At 34.0% G+C, this 21,375-nt stretch overlaps 1 long non-coding RNA gene across 1 annotated transcript in view; it reads right to left on the bottom strand.

Moving 5' to 3' along the window:
* Positions 1-4,025: 4,025 nt before the first annotated feature.
* The window catches only part of LOC145670600 (uncharacterized), a 40,622-nt gene continuing 23,272 nt past the window's right edge, over positions 4,026-21,375 (bottom strand). Inside the window, exon 3 of the long non-coding RNA XR_014128356.1 lies at positions 4,026-4,462. This is a non-coding gene — a long non-coding RNA (uncharacterized LOC145670600). The remainder of the gene's footprint in view (positions 4,463-21,375) is intronic.

The raw sequence follows: 21,375 nt of genomic DNA, 5'->3' as shown, positions 1-21,375 counted from the left end.
TTGGAAATTAATGTAAAACCAATTAATCTATTCCAGTTACAGAACATGGTACTGTATGTAATTTTTCATGTTTAAGTTTTTGTTTTCTGAAATTAAGAATATTTACGAAAAAACTCGAAAATAAACAAAAGAGATTGAGTTATAAAAAGAGAACAACATAGTTTCCATAAAAAAAAAGTATGTTAGTTAGATTGCTTCCTTTCCAAAGCAAACTCTCGGGACACTTCTTGAAGCTAGTGAGAAGGATGTACTAGTCCTAATTTTCGTAATAATATAATATAAACTTTTTTTAGTGAAAAACAAATCGTTTTATCTCATTGAAACAAAGAAAGTAAGACAATTTGAATCATATAGGTTTTATCTAAAGACAGACCAGAAAGTCGCACAAAACTTACATGCATTGAGTGTATGATATAGATAGCCAACGTTACCCATTCCATTAATGAAATCGTCCGAAAAATCGCTCTAGCGATCTATTCCAAAGAAATAGAATTCAAAAATTTCCTTTCGTTCAACAGTTACCATATGAACTAACGAACGTAAAAAGAAATTCTGGACGTAATCACAGTTCGACCTTATTAGTCTCACTCGCGTGATACTAATAATAACACCAATATTAACCAACTACATCAATAAACATAACATTTAGGACATTTATAAAGTTCCGACTAAGCCGCGTCGGAAAGTAGAACATTTTGACCAAAATCGGAACGTTTGGTAAGTATACTGACAAATAATGTTAATACGGAAAACCGCGAAAAAGCCCTACAGAGCGCATAGGATTACGACTTCACACATGTGTGTTTGTATTACGAAATGCTATTAGTAATCGAAAGAAGAAAGTGTTCCCGAAACGACTTCGTAAACCTATTTGTTCGCCAACAAGGGGATTCATGAACTCTGTGTGAACTGTAAATGATTCTACTACTTTAAAAGATACGACAATTGTCGTTGATTCTGAATATACCACTAAAGCCTGTGGCAAACATCTTGGCATTTGAGCTAAACGAATAAAACGCAAGTTCTGACGCGACGTTGCCGAATGAGAAAAGGGTGTGGCTGTGGCTTGGCTAAGCAGACGAACTACAGCGCGATCAGGTGGCAGGGGATGAATGTGTACAAAATAAACGTGGCAAAACTGCAGCCTTCTCATTTGCTAGCAGCATTTAAATGGAACTTGGATCGCCGCCTTCAAATGCCAAGATGTTTGTCACGCCGTTTAGATGCTTTCTGCTGAGATCTGAATGACTGAATATCGTGCAATAAGTTCCCTTGTGGAACTGTGAACAATAATAACTATTACAGACTGGATGTTAATCACAAAAACTAAAAGAAAAATATGCTACGAAGTTTGTTTGAGGTCTGGAGAATCTTTGTTTAAAGTTCAACAAAATAAATTAGCTTGACCAATTCATTTTATACAGCCTAAATTATCTCTTAAATGCCGAATATTGCGTCCCAGCAATTTTGCTTTAAATCAAGAATTTCACTGGGATAACTACAAAAATATCTCCTTCAACAAGGGCACCACTTTGTTAAAAGAAATATTTGAAATAACAAATGAGTTTTGTGTCGTAATGTGAAATTACGATAGAATTTTAAACTATAATAATTTAATACTCACAATGTCAAACTTGAAGTAGTACATCTATCACTACTGGTTCCAAGATTTTATTAAGATGAAAGGTAGAACCTGATCCTCTGATACTGAATTTATATCCTAAAGCAATTACTCCCTATTCATGGATGTTTTTGTTCTATAATGATAAAGATTCAAACTTAAAATGGTTAAATTTAAACACTTCCGGTTTGTATAGAGGTTCAGCATGAGGAATGGAAGCTATTTTTCAGATGCAGAATCGATTGCAAAACCCGCATTTCGATTTCTCTTATCGCTTCTGTTCAAATCGGTATTGAAATCGGAACATTTAGTAAATTTCAATCTCTTCTCATTTTGGTAGAGCATTGTGGGTAGTTATGACATGTTCCCTTGAGATGCTAAATTGTTCAGAAAAAATGTTTTTCGTTATATGTTACCATTTTGGTTGTTGCTAAACATTGAAACTAGAAAGCGTCCATTTGAACCATTTACAGTTTGAATTCATTTTTAACAGAGCAGATTGAACCTACTATTGGAATACGTAATCGATTGCAAAAGACCACATCTCGTTGTCTCTTACCATTTTTGCTCTATTGAAATCAATATTGAAACCGGACGTAATAGTTAATTTGAACCACTTCCGGTTGTGGCAGAGTGCTCCAGATAGTTATGGTGTATTACCCTGAGATGATAAATCGATTCGTTCTATGGCGATAAACGTTGAAATCGGAAATGACTAATACATACCATTTCCAGTTTGATTACAGGATTAATGAATCAAATGTAACCTATGCTTAGGACGATAAATCGAGTTCGGAAAACCGCTTCTTGATATTCTTATCGTTCTTCCTATAATTACTGTCAGTAGCCGGACGGACGGTCATTTTATAGAAGTTGTGGCACTTATGCGCACCATACTTTGAAAGTATAATAATAATAATAATAATAATAATAATAATAATAATAATAATAATAATAATAATAATAATAATAATAATAATAATAATAATAATAATAATAATAGTTATTATTATTATTATTATTATTATTAGTAGTAGTAGTAGTAGTAGTAGTAGTAGTAGTAGTAGTAGTAGTATTATTATATTGATTTCCATCACGCTCTTATTACAAAGCTTTGCTCTCAAGTTTGATAGTGCAAATTTTAGAACAAGTAGTAATTAATGTTTGACTGATTCAGAAACATATTAATTTCATTTATGATTCATGTATATACCTTCTTAAACACCCATTCTTGTAGTTAAAAAGCGCAATATACGTTTATTCTTTTATTTTTAAAACAAACGAAGATAAGGAAAAGATAATCTGTCGACTCATGCTTTTTAACTCGTCATTACCTAAAAGGAGTTCAAATAAGCTAATAACAAGATATTTACTTCTCTCCGTTTTGTTATTTTCACTATACAGGGTGGTTCGGAAGTGGGCGTACACCCTTTAGTTTCAACAGTATAGTGTTAGTTATGGTCTGTACACAGTTACCTTGAAGTCTTAAGAGTCTTAAGAGTCATAAACATAGGTATGATCGCCATTCATGTCGTAACACAGCTGAATTCTGCGCCAAGTTCTCGCAGATGTTTTGCAGAGATACTCCGGAATCACGAGGGTGAAGGTGTGTTCCACAGTTGCTCGTAATTCCTACTGACCTCAAAGGAGTCCCGATCTGACGACACCAGACAATGCTCTCTGGGGTTTCATAAAGCAACAAGTAAGAAACACTCGATACCACACAACGCTTGAATTACGAGCAGCTGTGGAACATCCTTCACCCTCGTGACTCCGGAGTATCTTCGCAAAACATCTGCGAGAACTTGGCGCAGAATGCAGCTGTGTTACGAGATGAGTGGTGATCATACCAATGTTTATGATTCTTAAGACTTCAAGGTAACTGTGTACAGATATTCTACCATACCTAACACTATACTGTTGAAACTAAATGTGAAGTACGCCCACTCCCGAACCACCCTGTACCTTCTATCATGTTCTTTACGTCATAATTTAATCTCAAACTACATTCTAAAAAAAATTCTCTTTCCAAATTTTCGAGAACGTTAAATTCCTATTCTCCCCACAGTTTATTTTAAATTTCTTTATCATTATTTTTCAGTTCGTCTTCAGTCGTATGTTCTTGTTTTCATTAGTCTAAAATTTAATTAACGTAAGTCAATTCTTGACATCTGCTACACTTCATTGAGATAATCTATTCGTATTTTACTGAGAAGTAGACAAATATAAGAAACGTTTCATTTCTATTCGAGGTTAAAATAATTATAAATTCACTCAAAATAATACTCAATTTTATTCCCAATACATTTGTATTGCATTCACGTTACTTTAAACGGACGGTATGTTTACAAGGAAACTAATTCTAAATATATTTTTTTTTTATTAATTTGGAAACCACCAACATAAATATTACATTTAATTTTTAATAGCTTTTCACAATTCTAATACTTACAGTACATTAATGCATGTTATTTGACCATATTATAACCATCTGAGAAAAGAAGATGGTGGGATCACAACTAAAACTTTAGCAAACAATATTATAAGAAGCAAGATCCAGGCCAAAATATTTTTATTTGCGACATTGCCCTGGAAATTTAATTCCTAGATATTTAAGAAGCGAGGGAAATAAACGGTAAAGATTCCAGTGAGTCGCAACGCAATCCCTGTAGATATTTTACGTCCACCTGTCTACAGGGTCACACACATATCGACGATGTTCAGTTATCGTCTTCAGCATCAACTCCAAACTGGTCCAAAAATTATACCTTATAATAATTTCCAATATCCACATAACTAGGTGGAGATTTCCTTTGTTTTCTTGCACCAAGTGTTCGAGCTCTGAAAGAAAACATAACTTTGAGATAATAGTCCATTATTGTGTAATTGTAGTGTATTGTGTAGAGTACACATACATTACATTTCACGCCTATATTCATGAGATAATCCTATCAAAAAATATCCAATAATGATTTGTTTTGTAGAATCACTGTTACTGTTTTTACTTGGAGTTGATGAAGTCAAGAGGCTATTGGGAGGATTTATCTGGATTGTTTTCTGCATTCCTTTACAAAGTGGCTAGAATACGCTAGCACAGGAATGCAAATAAGCAATAAAATTTTACTAGCCCAAGAGAAAAGCTACTAACTCACATGCCACATCCCAATCGTGATCTGTATAGACTGCCCAGACGTCTTCTTTTACCCGGACATGTCCTCTTTTTCAGACTCTAAGAGGGCGTCCGAGGGGATTTTGTAGAAAATAGTCAAATGTCCTCTTTTTCAGACTCTAAGAAGGCGTCCGGGGTGATTTTGTAGAAAATAGTCAATTGTCCTCTTTTTCAGACTCTAAGAAGGCGTCCGAGGTGATTTTGTAGAAAATAGTCAAATGTCTTCTTTTTCAGACTCTAAGGCGTCCGGGGGGATTTTGTAGAAAATAATCAAATGTCCTTTTTCCTCGGGTTTCTTTATAAACCATAATATTCATACAAATTAGCACGTTAAAGAAATATATTTTTACCTGATTTTTGAGAGTGTTAACAAAATTCCAATTTTTTCTTAAATGCCGGTAATTTAGCAGATGGAGAACAGATATCTAGCAATATTTGAGTTAAATACTTTTCTGAATCAAGAAATGAAGAATGTTTCTCAGAGTTACTGAAAATTGCTGATTTTTTCCTTATTGGTTAGTCATAATGCTAGCGTTGAAAGAGTGTTCTCTTATTAATAATCAGTGGACAAAGGAAAGAAGTAGATTATAATTTACCTAAAGTATTGCATGTGTGCAGTATAATTTCAAGGAATATTCATGTTGTGAATTCTATGATTTCCTTTTGAAAAATAAACAAATGTTAGTGAAGTTAGTAGCATCAAAGAAATATGATACAGATGAAAATGAAAGCAAATCCAATTAAGCATGAGTAATTTGTATGAAAAAATACATTATATACCGGGTAATATGTGGATATATTTTGTATGTATCTAGATACATAAAAAAATCGCACAACTAAATACAGGTACGTATGCATAAAAAATATCCTGCGAAACAAGTTGTTGATGGAGAAATAATCCCAAAAAATTCATTCAAATTGGGAACATTTCATGTGTCAATTGAATGAAAAAATCATCGGGTGTGATTAATCTTTGGAAAAGACGAAATTCGTTGGGTTAAGTTCTGACCCCTTAAGCTCCTATTCTACAACTACTTCAAGTTCGAAAATATTATTACCCTTGTTTACCTTAATTTTTAATATTCCCGTTTGTCCCTTCACTGCTTTCATTTTCACAAATTCATTCTCACCTCATGATTAATTCGATTGGTTAGTAAAGCGTGATTAACAACCAAACTCATCATCATCAAAACACCAAGCACGGATTTCAGACTTTGACCGTTTCTGATTTTGAAAACGCTACTGCGTACACCATAAGTCATTACTAGGCACCTTGTATATCACATCGTCATTAACAAATCGTATGTAATAACTTTCTTTGATAAAAACTTCTTATGACTACTATCGAAACGTTTGGGTTGCGAGCGGAGCGAGCAACAAAATTTTTACCAAATCTATTTCTTTGCAAACCAACAACAATATTGATTTAATAGGGCGCGAATACCTTTTCGGGGCGATGTGTCGTTACTCATTTCAACACTTTTCCTTTCATCTTACTCGTTCGGAGCCCCCTTGCTATCAGCGTCCGGGAAACCAGCCTGCTCGCTTCCCCCTAGCTACGGCTCTGAACAGAGACAATAATAAAGATGAGGCGGATGTATATTACGCAGGCAAGTAGTTCTTTCAAATTGAGAAAATAAGTTGATTTCCGTTTGTCTTTGTTTTGTTCTATTTCTCAGAGCATGGGTTATTTGCTACAAACTTTAAGGATGTATTTCTGATAGCAAGAGTACACATAGTAATCATTAGTATCGAAAGTTTAAGGCAGGTAGGGCATATTGGTTTAATCATAATACACGTATTATTTTAAGTATTAAAGTTTTTTATCCCCTTTTTAATAGCGTATTTGTGTAGTAATCAAGACGGTGAAAAGTAAATGATTCTTCAACTCAAATTTGTTTTTAAAAAGGTGTAAGGAAAAACCTGTAAATTGGCAATAAATGACTTATACTGGTTTTTAGTCTTGTTTAAATTAAGAAAGAAACATTTTTCTTTTTTTTTTTTTTTTTTTTTTGTTATTAAACATTTTATTATTTTCACCAAACGAATTCCGAGACTGGCGCTTAAAACATCGATTTAATTGAATCTCATTAGTTGCATTGAAATTAAATTTAATCATTGTAATACGCTACTGGAAATTTAAAATAGTTAAGATTATATGCGATTCTTCCATTTTTAAAATATTAGTGAGAATGTACGTCCTGCATATACTCGTGACGGATTTATGCAACGACAGGTGCATACGGTGGTTGGAATTGTTTTGTTATTTTTACATCTTGATACAAACACCGTTTTCTGGGAATAGAGTTGTAGTTATTTGTATCAGCAGCGAATAGTTTTCATTTTTAGAAATTAACTCATCTTGATAAGCTATTATTGCAGGCTACATTTTAGCCATTATTTATTCTCAGTCACACCTGGCAAATACCGGGATGAAATTTTGAAAAAGAGGCCCTGGCCGACCACTTGTCCACATGCGTTCCCCGCACTTTATTCCGCCCGATGATTCATGAGAGGATTCTTATTATTATATTATCAATACTTCATAATCGATTTTTCACAAGTATCGGTATTTGATCTCTACATCAGGATTACAATTTTGTATCTTTCATTCGTATTATAGATTCTGAATTTACCAGCCGCTGCAGCCAGTCATCCTTAATTGATCTTTTCAAGGCGATGAAGCTAAAACAACAAATATGGCTGTCGATATTCTCATCACTGCAAATAACGAAACCAAGGCACATGTGGCAAGTAAAAGTGTACACGTCAGTACAGATTGACCGTTATGGCCAACATCTTCAGCTTTATATGCTAAAATCAAAGGTAAAGTGTGGGGGAACGCGGGAAACGCCGCCCCCACCTCGAAAAAATATGTACGGCGTCCTCCCAGTTCCTAAAAAAAAATTAGAATGGGCAAATATAGGCAGCGGGAACGGCGTGACGTCCCCCCACCTTTTCAGATCTTTCAGATCCACTTTTACCCCTGGATAAGATATGATCCGATTACGTATATAATTGAAAAAGGACTGGACCCTTTTCAAAACCAAGACGTTATGATCACTATTCCGAGTGTCATATATGAACTGAGGGAAAGAAAACAAGGTTTTCTCTCCAGCATTGTTCTCTAGAAAATTGACCAACGAGGAAAAACTTCTTTGGATTTTTTCCCTCATCATCAAAATGAACAATTTGTTAGGATCTTGTATGTTGTTTATTGGCAAAAAGAAAATTAGTTCAGTTATCTCTGGATATTCAGAATGGCCACATATATCCAGAGATTTATCTGCGCATGAGAATACAGTGCCATATCCAGAACGTGTCAGCGTATACCATTCAGCGAGCCAAAAAGGGTTTAATCGACAAAGAACAATAAACCAACAAATGCAGTCACACAAGGATTACTGGGTTCAGCTTCTTACAAGAATCGTGAAAACAATTTCTTTTTCTTCTTCTTTTTTTTGTGAATAACGGCTTCTTTTTGTAGTGAGGATGTACCGTTTGATTAAATTCACAATGGTAGCTAGCTGCATGGGTATTCGTTATTGCGAAGTTTGATCCGTTTCTACAAACGCATATAGGTCAGCATGGAAGTATTTAAACGACATGTAAATTATTTATCATCAAGAATAAGCAATGAGTTCATCAGTCTTATGAGCACACACGTTGCAAAAAATAGCTCAAAAATTGAAAGCAGCGAAATACTATAGCATCAGTGTAGACTCTACGCCGAACTGTAGTCATATTGACCAACTGTTAGTTTCAGTTTAATATGTGAACGAAGAAGGAAATCCAGTGGAGAGATTCTTAAAATTCATACCCATTTTTAGTCATACAGGGCAATCAGTCGCAAGTGTTGTCATTGAAACTCTCAATGAATACAGTATTTTCCTTGGTGATTGCAGAAAACAATCGTATGACAATGCAAGCAATATGGCAGGAAAATACGACAGTGTACAAGCTCATATAAACTGTCTTAACGAATTAACCACTTTAGTACCATGTGCAGCACATTCTTTAAACTTGATGGTAAAATCACCTGTGGAATGTTGCTGAAAAACTCCCGATCTTTTTTTCAATGCCCCAGCTTTTGAACAATGTCTTCAGTGGAATGCCCGGTCGTTGGAATTGTTTGCAAATGAAAGTAAAAGAAAACTCTGCTACCTTTGAAACTCTCAAAACACTGTCAGGAACCCGATTTTCCGATAATGGTGACGTGTGTCCTGTTGCCATAAAGTGGTATGAAGTTGTTAAAGTTCTCCGAGAGATTGGTGTGGACCCACGTGAAAGTACAGAGACAAGAAGAGATGCAAATAAATTTGTAAAGATTATATAAGCTGAAATGTGTTTTCTGATGTTGCTTCAGGGGCCGATATTTTGAAAATGATTGACAAAACCAGTAAATATCTGTAATGGAAAGGAACGGAACTAGCAGAAGGTTAAGTTGCTTGAAGTATTATCTTTGAAAATATCTTCATTATGAGATAAATTTGGAGATTTTGAAAGGAAGGCAACAGTGAAATGTGGACAAATACAGTACAAGTACGAAAAACAGAAGAAAATTAGTAGGGAAGGAGATTTCAGCCGAGAGCCCATCAATAGAAATCTCTGTAAGTGGAAGCAACAAATGTCACATCGAAACGTTCAGTTACATAATCGACAAATTAGCTTCTGGCTTACAAATGAGAAAGGATAAGTACACGGAACTATATAAGAAGTTTGGCTTACAGATTGACAAGGGACGTATGCGAACCGCGACACCAGGTTTTATGAAAAATGGTACCCTGACTAATTATGGATTCCTAATCATCGTGGTGATAGTCACTCGATCCGGAAATGCATTGTTTACGCGCCACGTTTAATACATATACCAGGCAGTGAACAGGTGAGGGCGTGTTGACTTATACTCCAAAAACGCCGGAGAAAGGCAGAAAATGGCAAATGTGTCCAGGTAACCTGATACCTTGATATAAACCTTGAAATGTCATATCACATGCTATTGTTTTTATTTCAGACTATTAAATAAAATTTAGTGTTACTGCATTTTGTTTACTACATTAAGATGCATTTTTTTTTAATTTCCCCATTTCTTTCTCATCCTGCATTGTTACTTAGATTTTATTTTGCAACATTTGACACTTATTAGATTATTTTCACACTTCTAAGCAATCCTGTATATTAAAACATAGTTTGAGGTTTAGTCATACCGGAAACCCAATCTAGTACTTGCAAAAATATTCAGGGTAACCACTATGGTCAGGGAGGCAGTAATCAATTGAATCTTATTGATAACAAAGACATATATGATCTTTACATGTTAATGAAATTATTATTCAATGGTTGTCCTATAAATGCATATTTTTCTTCATAAAAATTAATGACTTAACAAATCATTTTCATATTTAGTACAGAAATTATTATGAGGGTTTTTTGAAACCCACCCCAGTTTTCAGAATGTCAATAACTTGAAAACGTTGAAGTAAGTCAAGGCATTAGTGATAATAGTAGCACCTTCACAACACTACTAAATAAACAATTAGGAATTTTGATTTTTTTTCGTATAGGCCAGAACTTTGGGTGAATTGTTTCTAACGTCGTAACTATTGAGAACTCAAATTTCTGCAATGTATGACAAATCATAAAAATATTTAATATTTTTTCTTCTTCTTTTTGTTTGGTGTTCTTCATTGTATTGAAATTATTAGCTAAAACCAAAGTAGGGTTATCTCAATCAGACACTTTAAGTTCGCTCTCTTCAGGAATTACATTTTTTAACCCGTTGTCATTTGGATGTCATGAAAACGTATCCCTTATTTATGATCGTATTAATCCTGGAGATGATGAAATTTGTTAGTGGATTTAAAAAAAGCTGGTTCTACTGTTTCTCCTTAAGTGACAGCAGGGTCATTCCATGTCACATCACCTAGACCAATGTGCTTCAATGTCTCAGATTCTCTCTAAAAAATGTTTTACACATAAATACCAATGAAATTATTCTAAATTTTTTTTTTCGATTTTTTGGATGAGAAATGGGCCGGGGAGAATTTTATTTTAAATGTGAATTTTGCTCCAATTTCACTTTTTGGCACTCAGCATCATAGAACTAAATTACCATAACTTCCTTACTTTTGAAGTTATTGGGCTCATCCAGGTGTCAAATGAAAGCTTAATTTTTGCTCTTTCAGCAGATCTTAAGTAACCTTGCAAAAAGTTACACTGTCAAACATTAAGGGACACACAAAGCAAATTTTAGGGTTTTTACAAATTGTGCCATTGCTCAAAAGTTACAAATATGAAACTTTTGAAACTTTTGTGTACATTCATTTTAACACGTACATGGTATGGTTAAAAAGTAAAGTTTTTTTTTTACTTTTGTAATTATTATTTTTTATGCATAGAAATATACAGTTTTAAGTGTTGTTACAAATTGTGTCATTGCTCGTAAGTTACAACTACGAAAATTTTGAAACATTTTAAATAGAATCATCTTAGCACATACATGATATGGTTAAAAAATAAAAATTGTGCTTTTGGTATTTTTGTTATTGTTATTATATTATTATTATTATTATTATTATTATTATTATTATTATTATTATTATTATTATTATTATTATTATTATTATTATTATTATTATTTGGTATTTTGCATATAAAGGAAATATACAGTTTTAAGTGTTGTTATAAATTGTGTCACTGCTCGTAAGTTACAACTATGAAATTATTAATAGTGTTGTATTAGCACTGTGCTTCAATGTCTCAGATCTACTGACTTAGGATCTACTGAAAGAGCAAACATTAAGCTTTCATTTGACACCTGGATGAGCTCAATAACTTCAAAAATAAGGAAGTTATGGTAATTTACTTCCATAATGCTGAGTGCCAAAAAGTGAAATTGAAGAAAAATTAACATTATTCAAAAATGTCTCCCCGGCCCATTTCTCATCAAAAAAATCGGGAAAAAAATAATTTAGCATAATTTCATTGGTATTAATATATGAAAAAATTTTGAAGAGAATCTGTGACATTGAAGCACGGCCATGTTTTAAAATTAGGTGATTTGACATGGAATGACCCAGCACCCTACTGACAGAAAAGACAAAAAATGTGTTGTCTCAGTAAATGACAAGCCTAACGAAGCATTCAATTACAACACACATGTGTTTATTTTGAAGCTAAACAATTAGTAACTTTGAGATCTGAAAAAGGAAAACTTTGTCTTTCATCTTCGGTCAGTAATGTCAACCTGAACTGGCATGAAAATCGTATAACGACTCTATAGAAAAGCGTCGTCAACCTGGTCCGTCTTGTAATATATAAGTTACGAAGCGATAATTACTTTTCTTTATGCAAGAATCAACTCAGATATTCAAAGATCATTAGTCTCACCTTTATTGCTTGATATGCCTTAAATATTCCTTTTTAAAACCGTGAAATACATAAATTCACTTGACTAGGTCAACACATGACATGTACATAGCCACAACTATCCCATAATAATCTCTTACATATATTAAAAACATTCTTCTCTTCTGTTAATTTAAAATGAACATTCTACTAAGTATATTACATATTTATGAGCACTTTTTGCCCACGGTACAGGTAAATATTATACAAACTAAAGTATTTCGTTATAGAAAATGTCGCCCGACAAAGGGACTGAATATAAAAGTCAAGAGTAGGCTTGGCTTTTATATTCAAGAACCATTGGTCTGATTAGATTAATGTTCGTACATTACATATGTTCTTTATATTTTGATCACACCTCGTATATATCTTCATTACTTTTTGGTTAACCCTCATATATATATAAAATATTAGTTATTATCATTCACATAAATACATTTACAATAAATCTTTGATTTCATTAATATTTCTCTTTTATTACATTATTATTTATTCTTTATCATTAAAAACATCGTCGCTTAGAAATATAATTAACGAGGGTGAAACACAAATTATCAAGATTACTAGTTTCGATCATTATTACAAACGATGATGTGACAAATAATATTTGTTCTTTTCGGGCGCATTGTAAAACAAATAAGTTAGATGTTGCAATTGTAATGTATACATAGTAGCACTAAGATGTCCAAAATAAAGAAGAATTTCACTCAAGGTAGTCATTGAATAATTGATTTTATAGAATGGATCTTATTCTTAACATAATCTTTGATAATTAAACACAAATCAATCTGATATAAAATAATTTTTGCCTTTAACTAATTATAAATTGAATTATGATTCTTCACATTAATAAGAAAGAATAAAAATTAAACATAACCTACGTTTGAATAATCAAATGGAAGTAAATAAATTTATTTTACAGAAACAAAAGACGCCTTTTTGTTATTAAATAAACACATTTTTCATTATTATTGTTATTTTTCATTCTTATTTATTTGATCAAGAATGTTGGGTGCTACTAACTCTTTAACTAGATGCATCCATTTTTCCTTTGTATACGGAGTAGGCTTCCAAACCTTTAACTCATCTATGTTGCGAAGTCCAATTGACATCCCCGTTTTAGCGTTTAACAATTCGAAGACTTTAGGATTTATCTCCTTAAAACATAAATAAGGGCCTGAAAAAATGTCACAAAATTTATAGATTTTCTTTAACAACATATTACTCTGCGGATGTTGTTTAACGAAAACTAAATCGTTGACCTTGATCCGATATTTTCCTTCTTGTAAAGACTCTACTTGCGAATTACGTTTCAAAAACTTGTTGTGTCTTCGGATCTTAACCATGTTCACTAAATTGGATGAGTCTATAATTGTCGAATCTTCTAATTTGACATCAAAATGTTGTTCCACGGGGAAAATTACATCAGAGCCATTATGCACCTTGGCCGGAGACACACCTAAAGTTTCTGATATAGAATGGTTCAAAAGGTACGTAATTTGGTTGACATGCTTAATCCATTCAGCATGTTTATCCTTACAAAAGTGCCGAAACAACATACCGAAATTGCGATGTACATTTTCTACTACGGAGCTACTTGGGTGGTACGGAGTCACAAAATGAATTTTAATGTTGGCCTTATTCATGGCTTTGAGAAACACATCACTTTTGAATTGTGATCCGTTATCGCATAATATATGCTCGATAGGGCCACAATGTGGAATATATACATTTAGAATTTTATTCACTATAGCAGCGGAGGTTGCTTTGCGCAAGGGGTAGGCTACCACATATCGTGAAAAGATATCCATTGTTGTTAACAAATAAACTTCTCCAGTAGCTGCTCTGGGTAACGGTCCATATAAATCAATCGATAGGAATGAATGTGGTCTCTCCGGTGTTATTGAAAGCATTGGTTTTTGTATAGCCTGATAATTATGCTTAATTTGCATACACTCGATACAGTCATTGATATAATTTTTGACCTGAGCTCGCATTCCTTTCCAATAAAAAGATTTATTAATCAAGGCACATACCTTTACATACCCAAAATGTCCAAAATCGTCATGGTAGGCCTTTAAGATGCGTGCTGTTAACGTAGGTGGAATACAAATTTTGTTCCTAGATTTGAACTTAAAATCCTTAATGAGTAAAATTCCGTTATTTAATTTAAATCTGGAATTCCAGTGCTTGGGACAACTACATCCATCGCCACATGAAGATAAATGTTCCATGATTTGTTGGTATTCATGATACTTCATTTGATGTTCTCTTAAATCTTCTATTGAAATGGTAGCTATTTCATCTTGTAAGATCTTAAATTCATTAATAGACAAAATATGTTGCTCTTCTCCATGAAACAGGCGTGATAAAGTATCTACGGGTCCATTATCTACTCCTTTAATGTGTTGCACTTCGAAATCATAAGCTTGCAGATCTAACGACCAGCGAAGTAATCTGTTATTATACCCCTGTACGCTATTAAGATATCGCAATGAATTATGGTCGGTAAGTACTATGAAATGACATCCGCTCAGATAGGGAGCGAATTTTTGTATAGCAAAACGTACAGCCAAAAGTTCAATTTCTGTTGTAGTGTATCCCTTTTCAGCTTTCTTTAAAGTACGGCTAGCGCAATGTATAACAGCTGGTTCCTGCATAGTTGGGTTAGGCTGCCAGAGTACTGCAGAGATTCCAAGTTGGGAACCATCACATTGTACGTAAAAAGGAACGTCGTATCTGGGGTGATTCAAATGGATATTTCGTTTTACGCACTCCTTCAATTTATTAAAACTGTGTTCCTGGATCGGACCCCATTGCCATGGTATACCCTTCTTTATGATCATAAATAAAGGCTGGGCTATCTCAGCAAATCGCGGGATGGCTTTGCGAAACCAATTGAAGAGTCCTAATATTTGTCGTGTCTGTTTCACATTTACTGGAGCAGGCAGATCTTCTATGGCTTGAACTTTAGATTGACTGAATTGCAAACCAGAGGCATCAATTTGGTACCCAAGAAATTCTATAGAATTCTGCAAAAACTTGGATTTCTGTAAATTGATAGTAAGGCCTGAACTTTCCAATCTGTCTAAAACTATATCTAAATACTTCAAATATTCATGTGGATTTTTCCCCATGATTAAGATATCATCAGCATACGTTATCACGTTGCTACGCAAGTCTTGACCTAGAACTTTGTTCAAGCAGGATGCTAATGCTGCACTACCATTGATAAGCCCAAAGACTACACGATTGTATTCGTACAAGTGACCTTCAAAACTAAATGCTGTAAATGGTTTTGAATCTTCGTGTAACTCGACCTGATTATACGCCATTACTAGGTCTAAATTTCCGAATACGGTGTTCCCTTGTAAAGAAGCTAGTATTTCTTCTACTGGAGGATACCTCACTTGTTCCAGATCAATGTGACCGTTAGTTCGCCTCAAATCTAATACCACACGTAGAGAACCATTTTTCTTTGGAACAACATGTAATGGATTAAGGTGGACGCTCCTCGAAGGCCTAATGATCCCATCTCTTAACATATCTGCTATTTGTTGACGTACATTCTCTCTGTATCTATATGGAATTATATAGGGCTTGGTTACTATAGGTTTATCAGTTTTAACTTTAAAAGAATAAACAAAATCCTTGCAGCATCCAGGACGTTCTGAAAAGACCTTTCTATGTTTATATAAAATGTTCTTAAAGTCTGCTATTACGGTATTATCAGCAAAATCAAGGCTGCTTTCGAGAGATTTAACATGTTCAGAAAATACTACATCATCCTTTACATTCATCAAATTTTGTGTCTTTTCCAATCGTTGATCATTTAATTTATCACCTTTTTCACTAATAGAAACATTATTCACTATAGGAGACAGATCATTATATTGGCAAGCGCTATTATCTAATTTTGGAAGCAGTTTCTGAACAATTTTCTGAGGTATACCCGGTATCGTCAAAGTTTGGTTTTTAAAATCAGGCATGACTCGTAATTGGGATAGTAAATCTAAGCCCATAATTAAGTTCTCGTTAAGATCTTTTATAACCAGAATAGGGATTGATATTTCGAAATCTTGAATAGATATTGACACACGGGTAATTCCTGCTACTCTCTTTTTATGTTTACCGGTAAAATCAACTATAATAAGGTTCTCAGCCTTTTGTAGCTTAGGATTCGAATAATTACTAGTGATTACTTTCCACCATGAATACGATAATAGAGAGGCGTTTGCTCCCGTATCGAGTAAAGCTTCGGTACTTAATCCATTGACTTTAATAGGTATTTTAGCAGTACTATATGATTTTAAAAATACAAAATTTTCTTCGATATTAAAACCATCATTGACAGTATCATCTTCAAACCAACAACGATTTACAACAGGTATAAATTGATATTGACACCTGTTAATTGCTATTTCCGAATAGTTATTCACAGAAACGTCATAGGAAAGATCATTTTCATAATTAGCATGAACCGGTAAATTGGAAGATAAATGTTCATAGAAATTATCGCTTAAATTTTTAGATAAATGCTCATGAGAACCTACAGCTGACATGGGTTTAACCCCTACCATATCAGCCGCAATTAGTTTAAATTCATACTCGAGTAGGGTTCCAATAGGGTACACTGTACAGCACAATCATGATTATGTCCTGCATTATTGTTTTGTACAGAAATTACTTCAATACCTGGATCTTGATGTGAAGTGCCATCTCTTATCCTTCCATTACTTCTATCCACGTAGTTCGCTGCGTTTGTGGAATTTCTCCATACATTTCGTCTATTTTTAAACCTATTTTGACTATATGGTCTAACATAGGAATTATTACGATTAATTAGGTTAGGCGGATTCCCTACATAACCTTGTCTATTTTGTTCATTTTGATTGCTAGAGTATACTCGTCTTAGGTTCGGTTCATTATTATTCACACTTCGGATATTCAAATTCCGAACAGGGACCAAATGATCTGAATTATTCTTATTTTTACCCATTCCTGGTTGTGTTAGATTCATAGCATGATATTGAGTTTCGTAGCATTGTACAAGCATTAATAAATGACTGAAACTCATACACTGAGTGGAAAATAAGATCTGCTGTAATTTAAATGGAAGCAAATTGCGAATCGATGCAATTATTCTTGATTCCGATTGCAAGGGATTAACAACCTTTAATTCATTATAGACATTTACAACAAACTCTACAATAGATTTGTGCAATCGAGGATTGAAATGTTGATTTCTAAGAGTGGCATCTCTGTTTGCCAGCAAAAAGTCATTTTCGTAATTCGCGATCAATGCCGCTTTAAATTCCTCATATGTACTAATGTGATCACGTATTGCCTTAAACCATAAGGAACAAGGTGGGAGTAATACATGGGGTATTAATTTCATGTATTGTGATCGGTCGATAGACATTATATTGCATTCGTCTTGGAATTTCTCTAAGAAAGAACTAGCATTTTCATTGCACTTACCACTAAATTTACTCATGGCTTTGATTTCGCTCATCTTGACACTTAACTTTACCTTTCTTTTCTCACTCCTTGTTCTTGTGGTGTGATTGTTCCGGTCCGTAGCGTGCTGTGTCATGATACCATTTATATTTCGTTCATCAGTGATCTTCGGACAATTTTCCTCTAATATAATATCCTCCTCAGATTCCGGCGAAGGCGTATTTATATCCGGTGATTGGGGAAACTCGAAGCGATCACTGCCCAGATTATTGCGATAAATGTTATCTCTAGCCTGTAACGTTTTAATTTCTTCCTGCATAGTAGCCAACTGGATCTTTTGATGTTTAACGGAAGATTCTATTAACGTTAAATCCTTTTTTACAGCACAGATTTCATGATTTTGATGATCGTGCTTTTCTTGACACTCATCGGCTAACCTTTTTAACTTCTCTTCAAACTGCGAGGATATGTCGTTCATCACCTGGACGATTGTTTGTTTCGTATCGTCTGATTTCAGTTCTATCCGTTCTATTCGTTTACTTAATTCTTCATACTGCTTGCTAGCTTCGTTGAATTTCAATTCTATCTTCTGTTCCATGGTCTGGTTAGCTTCATAGAACTTCTGTTCCATGTTTGTGTTAGATTCATTGAGCTTCTGTTCCATGGTTTGTTTTATCTCAGTCGTCATTTGCATAATTTGTCGCTGCACAGCTAACAAAAGTCGATCCTCAGATGACAACTTGGTGTTGCACTAATTTCACCTGGATTACTGGTATTTGATTCCTGTTGCACAATTTCACTATCCATTATTCTTTTGATGACCTTACCGCTTCGTAATACGGTTAAGTTTGTATTCATAAATGGTAATATCAAAGTAAATTCAGCCCTACTTTCCTTCTTCGGGAACTGAATTTTCAAAAGTCCCGGGTTTGGTAAACCAAATTTTTATAATGACTCTATAGAAAAGCGTCGTCAACCTGGTCCGTCTTGTAATATATAAGTTACGAAGCGATAATTACTTTTCTTTATGCAAGAATCAACTCAGATATTCAAAGATCATTAGTCTCACCTTTATTGCTTGATATGCCTTAAATATTCCTTTTTAAAACCGTGAAATACATAAATTCACTTGACTAGGTCAACACATGACATGTACATAGCCACAACTATCCCATAATAATCTCTTACATATATTAAAAACATTCTTCTTTTCTGTTAATTTAAAATGAACATTCTACTAAGTATATTACATATTTATGAGCACTTTTTGCCCACGGTACAGGTAAATATTATACAAACTAAAGTATTTCGTTATAATCGTCAGAATTTCCCTTTTTCAGTCCGTGTTCCATAGTGCAAATATTTTTTCTATCGCCGGTGTGAATGCTCTCCTCACGCGTGCACAATACGCTACCAAAGTAGTCTGCTGTGAATTTTACTGGGCGCAGTCATATTGGTTACAAACAAACTGTTGCTATTATAGGATGATTGCTAAGGCAGTTTCAATGGCGTCGTATGTAGCACCTGCGAGTCTTATGAAAGACGAACGTAAAATTACCAAAAAAGGCTGATTTTTTTCACGAATAGCAGTGAATAGATTTACTCTATGCTTATAGGAAGCCTATATTTATCATAATATGAATATGAAATAAAATTACTCTACATTTTAATTATTGCAATCGCCAATAATTTGCTGGACAACAAGTGAGTGACAACCCCAAGCATGTACATGAGGGTCCATAATAATAATTTTAGATTCAGTTTAATTAAAATTATTGAAAATTGTTGCGCTATATACTTTTGTCATATCGTTTGTTTAACTTCGGTGAAAATGTTTAATATAAAAGAAACTTGCTTTTTTTTTAAATTAATGAAAGATATTCGGAGCAAAGGAGTACAGCGCTAGAATAACCAATGCACTTTAAAACATACAATTACGAATACTTGATCTCAGAAACTTAGTATTTCTTAGTGGAAATAATTTCCTAATTTATTCTTCATTCTTTTGTTATCGGGTTTCCATTCCCTGCTTGGCACAGGTAAAGTTGAAAGGCGCCACCAGAAATAATTATTTAAAATGTATTATTCTCTAACTATCCCTCCTAATGTTATCTAAATTCTTTTCTTTGCGTCTGAAACGAACGGCTTACAGATTTGTAACTTGCCAGCATACACATGTGTTAAAACTCATAAGGAAAACACATACCAACTTACGCTGTGAGGTTAATTCACGTAACACTTCATTTGTGATGATTCAGGGCTCGAACGCATGTAAGGATGCATCTGTAGGGAGCAGGCGCATCAGTAAAATTGGGTATGCGTGGAAAGAAAGACAGGTACAAAAAGTATACACCAGCCTAAGCTAGTAATCACTACAAGTAGATTTGCATTTCAATTTCTTAGTATCCATGACTTTTTTTTTTTGGCGCTGTTTCTATGTTCCCCCTCTACATAAATAATTTTCTTGCACAGAACTATTTTTTTAGATGAGACGTAAATTTTCGAAAAACGATACCTTATTCTTCGTGCACACTTAGCGTAGATCGATAGGATGGATTAATTATAGTTTATGTCAAACGAAATAAGAGAAATTAACAAGTCCGGTTTAAACTTTACTATATTACCTGTATTATACTCTTACCAATATTCATATGAGATAAGGCACGTTTAGGTTAGCTTGTACTTACTTAAATGCGGTTGTCTTACATATACTAACACCGATTTACTAGTTTTAAAATCTTCCATTGCCTGCAAATCTCAATTGTATCAGGAGTTTCAAATTTTTACACATATATATTAGCACAAGGGTAAAATTGTTACCGAACTTGCGTTGGTGAGGCTCAGAAAGTGCGATGGCAGACGAGTATCACACTCGATGCTGGGGCAGGCACTGTTCGAAGATAATAGTAAATCTTTAGCCTTGTGATTCAGTTATCAGTTTACTAAGAAACGATATTACAGTGCTCTGAGTATTAATGTATATTAAACCGCGTAGCCTTAAAATGTCACAAACGAACGAAGAAGAAAAGATAGAGCAAGGGAGCTTTGGTAAAAGCATGTGTATTTTAATTTATTTCTAGCAGAATATGCAAGGAGAGAAAGTGTCCTTCAAAAAGATTGAGATATCTATATCTGTTCGCCCAATAAATAATTAATCATTATATCGCTTGTTTTACAGTGTGGTTTTGTTATTGTTTCTCTTTAATATATAGTACAATATTTGTAATTTCATTCTTCATACACGAAAAAAAACTGCATGTATCTGTTAAACTGTTATGGTTATATCCGAAAGCAGAAAAAAATCATTTTCAGAGGCGAGTACTCGTATGTAAACTTCTTTATATAATAGGCTCAAAGCTTGTTTGTTTGTAACCAGCTAGCTTAACAGGAAGCGGAAATGACGTTTTCTTCACCAGTGTATAACTATGCCGTATATAACGGTCTAGACCAGTGTTTCTCAAAGTGTGGGTCGTAACCCATTGGTGGGTCGCGAGAAGTTTTTCCTTTTAATTGTGAAAATATTATTTTGATGCAGAAACATATCTTGTAAAGTAAGCGCCATTTAGGAAATAAAAATTGAAAGTGTTTGATAATGGGGTGAAGAGTAAGTGGTTACTCAGAATCCTGCCCTGCTGTACAGTCAGCAGAGATGCTGGGTTAAGATGGAAAGAGAATGGCTGAGTCAAAATCTGTCACGGGGTAGGGCATTGCGTTGAAA

This window comes from Thermobia domestica, chromosome 14, assembly GCF_964235325.1.
Source record: "Thermobia domestica chromosome 14, izTheDome1.hap1.1, whole genome shotgun sequence".
Classification (NCBI taxonomy): domain Eukaryota; kingdom Metazoa; phylum Arthropoda; class Insecta; order Zygentoma; family Lepismatidae; genus Thermobia; species Thermobia domestica.
This window is presented reverse-complemented; position numbering and strand designations above follow the sequence as displayed.